We start from the raw sequence: 4404 nt of genomic DNA on the forward strand, positions 1-4404 counted from the left end.
GCTCCTTCTACACATATGTCCATAAGGACTTGGTCCAACCTTTGATCAAAGTTGACTCTCCTTGTGTAGGGGCGTGCGTTCTCTTCCATGTATGGCAAGTTGAACGCCAACCTCACATTCTCCGGACTAAAATCTAAGTATTTCCCCCGAACCATTGTAACATAGTTCTTTGGATCCGGGTTCTTACTTTGATCATGGTTCTTGGTGATCCATGCATTGGCATAGAACTCTTGAACCATTAGGATGCCGACTTGTTGGATGGGATTTGTTAGAACTTCCCAACCTCTTCTTTGAATTTCATGTCGGATCTCCAGATACTCATTTCTTTTGAGTTTAAAAGGGACCTCAGGGATCACCTTTTTCTTGGCCACAACATCATAGAAGTGGTCTTGATGGGCTTTGGAGATGAACCTTTCCATCTCCCATGACTCGGATGTGGAAGCTTTTGTCTTCCCTTTCCCTCTTCTAGAGGATTCTCCGGTCTTAGATGCCATCAATGGTAATGGAAAAACAAAAAAGCTATGCTTTTACCACACCAAACTTAGAATATTGCTCGCCCTCGAACAATAAACAAAAAAAATAGAAGAAGAAGAAGAAGAAATATGGAGAGGGAGAGGGAGATGTGGTTTCGGCTAAGGAGAGTGTAGAGGGGTGTGTTGTGTGAATTTGATGAAGAATGGAGGTCTTTATATAGGGAAGGGAGGGGGGGTTAAGGTTCGGCCATATGGGTGGGTTTGGGTGGGAAATTGGTTTTGAATTTTGAAGGTAGGTGGATTTTATGAGGTAGGTTTATTGGGAAGAGTGGGTGGATGTGAGTGGTGAAGGTTCAATAGGGAAGAGGGATAGAGGTGATAGGTGATGGGTTTTGGGGAAGAGTTTTTATTAGGAAGAGAGGATGATTGAGAAGAGAGAAGAGAGTGAGTGGAGGTAGGTGGGGATCCTGTGGGGTCCACAGAACCTGAGTGGATCCTGTGGGGTCCACAGATCCTGAGTGGATCCTGTGGGGTCCACAGATCCTGAGTGGATCCTGTGGGGTCCACAGATCCTGAATGGATCCTGTGGGGTCCACAGATCCTGGGGTGTTCAAGGATTTACATCCCTGCACCCATTAGGCATGTAAAAATGCCTTTGTATCCAACTCTGGGCGTTCAGCGCCAGGTTGGTGGCCATTTTGGGCGTTCAACGCCCATCTGTATGCCATTTCTGGCGTTGAACGCCAGAACCATGCCTGTTCTGGCATTCAACGCCCAGAAGCTGCCCATTTTGGGCGTTCAGCGCCAGAACCATGCTCTGTTCTGGCGCTGAACGCCAGACAGATGCTCCTCCAGGGTGTGATTTTTCTTCTGCTGTTTTTGATTCCGTTTTCAATTTTTATATTTATTTTGTGACTCCACATGATCATGACCCTAAGAAAACATGAAAAACAATAAAAATAAGAATTAGATAAACATTGGGTTGCCTCCCAACAAGCGCTTCTTTAATGTCAATAGCTTGACAGTGGGCTCTCATGGAGCCTCACAGATGTGCAGAGCTTTGTTGAAACTCTCTAACACCAAACTTAGAGTTTGGATATGGGAGTTCAACACCAAACTTAGAGTTTGGTTGTGGCCTCCCAACACCAAACTTAGAGTTTGACTGTGGGGGGTCTGGTTGACTCTGCTTGGAGAGAAGCTTTTCATGCTTCCTCTCCATGGTTGCAGAGGGAGATCCTTGAGTTTTAAACACAAGGGAGTCCTCATTCCAGTGAAGGACTATTTCACCTCTGTCACATCAATCACAGCTCTTGCTGTGGCCAGGAAAGGTCTTCCTAGGTTGATGGATTCATCCTCTTCCTTTCCAGTATCCAGGACTATGAAATCAGTAGGTATGTAAAGGCCCTCAACCTTTACTAATACATCTTCTACTTGTCCATAAGCCTGTTTTCTAGAGCTGTCTGCCATCTCTAATGAGATTTTAGCAGCTTGCACTCCATAGATTCCCAGTTTCTCTATTACAGAGAGGGGCATGAGGTTTATTCCTGAACCAAGGTCACACAGAGCCTTAAAGATCATGGTGCCTATGGTACAAGGTATTATGAACTTTCCAGGATCCTGTCTCTTCTGAGGCAATGTCAGTTGATCCATATCACTTAGTTCATTGATGAACAAGGGAGGTTCAACTTCCCAAGTATCAATGCCAAATAATTTGGCATTCAGCTTCATGATTGCACCAAGAAACTTGGCAGTTTGCTCTTCAGTAACATCCTCATTCTCTTCAGAAGAGGAATACTCATCAGAGCTCATGAAGGGCATAAGGAGGTTCAATGGAATCTCTATGGTCTCTAGATGAGCCTCAGAGTCCTTTGGTTCCTCAGAGGGAAGCTCCTTATTGATCACTGGACGTCCCAGGAGGTCTTCCTCCTTGGGATTCACGTCCTCCACTCCCTTTGTAGGTTCGGCCATGGCGCTTATGTCAATGGCCTTGCACTCTCCTTTTGGGTTCTCTTCTGTATTGCTTGGGAGAGTACTAGGAGGGATTTCAGTGATCCTTTTACTCAGCTGGCCCACTTGTGCTTCCAAATTTCTAATGGAAGACCTTGTTTCATTCATGAAACTTACAGTGGCCTTAGATAGATCAGAGACTAGATTTGCTAAATTAGAAGCATTTTGTTCAGAGTTCTCTGTCTGTTGCTGAGTGGATGATGGAAAAGGCTTGCTATTGCTAAACCTGTTTCTTCCACCATTATTAAAGCCTTGTTGGGGCTTCTGATCCTTCCATGAGAAATTTGGATGATTTCTCCATGTTGAGTTATAGGTGTTTCCATAAGGTTCACCTAAGTAATTTACCTCTGCTATTGCAGGGTTCTCAGGATCATAGGCTTCTTCTTCAGAAGATGCCTCTTGAGTACTGTTGGATGCAGCTTGCATTTCATGCAGACTCTGAGAGATCATATTGACTTGCTGAGTCAATATTTTATTCTGAGCCAATATGGCATTCAGAGTATCAACTTCAAGAACTCCCTTCTTCATAGGCGTCCCATTACTCACAGGATTCCTTTCAGAAGTGTACATGAACTGGTTATTAGCAACCATGTCAATGAGTTCTTGAGCTTCTGCAGGCGTTTTCTTTAGGTGAATGGATCCACCTGCAGAAGTGTCCAGTGACATCTTTGATAGCTCAGATAAACCATCATAGAATATATCCAGGATGGTCCATTCTGAAAGCATGTCAGAAGGACACTTTTTGGTCAACTGTTTGTATCTTTCCCAAGCTTCATAGAGGGATTCACCTTCTTTCTGTCTGAAGGTTTGAACATCAGCTCTAAGCTTGCTCAGCTTTTGAGGAGGAAAGTACTTGGCTAAGAAAGCCGTGACCAGCTTATCCCAAGAGTTCAGGCTGTCTTTGGGTTGAGAATCCAACCATAATCTAGCTCTGTCTCTTACAGCAAAAGGGAAAAGCATGAGCCTGTAGACTTCAGGATCTATTCCATTAGTCTTAACAGTATCACATATCTGCAAGAATTCAGTTAAGAACTGAAAAGGATCTTCAGATGGAAGTCCATGAAACTTGCAGTTCTGCTGCATCAGAGAAACTAATTGAGGTTTCAGCTCAAAGTTGTTTGCTCCAATGGCAGGAATGGAGATGCTTCTTCCATGTAAATTGGAATTAGGTGCAGTAAAGTCACCAAGCATCCTCCTTTCATTATTATTATTTTCGGCTGCCATCTCCTCTGCCTGTTCAAAAATTTCTGAAAGGTTATCTCTGGATTGTTGTATTTTAGCTTCTCTTAATTTTCTCTTCAGAGTCCTTTCAGGTTCCGGATCTGCTTCCACAAGAATGTTCTTATCCTTGCTCCTGCTCATATGACAAAGAAGAAGGCACAGAAAAATAATAATAATAATGGAGATCCTTTATACCACAGTATAGGGATCCCTGTGTGAGTGGAAGAAGAGGGGGAGACAAAGAATGTAATATAAAGGAAGAAACACAACTGTGAGGATGGAAGAGATGTGAAATGAGATGTTAGGATATGAATGAATAAATAGAATAGGATGAGAGAGAGAGGAATTTTCGAAAATTATTTTTGAAAAGGAGTTAGTGATTTTTGAAAATGGTTTTTGAAAAATTGTTAGTAATTTTCGAAAATTAAGTTTTAAAAATTAAAATAATTAATAAATTAAAAAGAAATTTTGAAAAAGGGGAGAGATATTTTCGAAAATGAGAGAGAGAGAGTTAGTTAGGTGGTTTTGAAAAAGATAAGAAACAAACAAAAAGTTAGTTAGTTAGTTGAAACAAATTTTGAAAGGATAAGAAGTTAGGAAGTTAGAAAAGATATTTTGAAAATATATTTTTGAAAAAGATAAGATAAGAAGATATTTTTGAAAAGATATGATTGAAATTAGTTTTTGAAAAAGATTTGATTTT

At 41.6% G+C, this 4404-nt stretch overlaps 1 non-coding gene across 1 annotated transcript; it reads left to right on the forward strand.

The window, feature by feature from the left end:
* The first annotated feature begins 3200 nt into the window (after positions 1–3200).
* On the forward strand, positions 3201–3308 carry LOC112773671 (small nucleolar RNA R71). The gene has a single exon (XR_003188209.1). It is a non-coding gene; the product is annotated as a small nucleolar RNA R71 (small nucleolar RNA).
* Positions 3309–4404: the final 1096 nt, after the last annotated feature.

Source organism: Arachis hypogaea, chromosome 18, assembly GCF_003086295.3.
Source record: "Arachis hypogaea cultivar Tifrunner chromosome 18, arahy.Tifrunner.gnm2.J5K5, whole genome shotgun sequence".
NCBI lineage: Eukaryota > Viridiplantae > Streptophyta > Magnoliopsida > Fabales > Fabaceae > Arachis > Arachis hypogaea.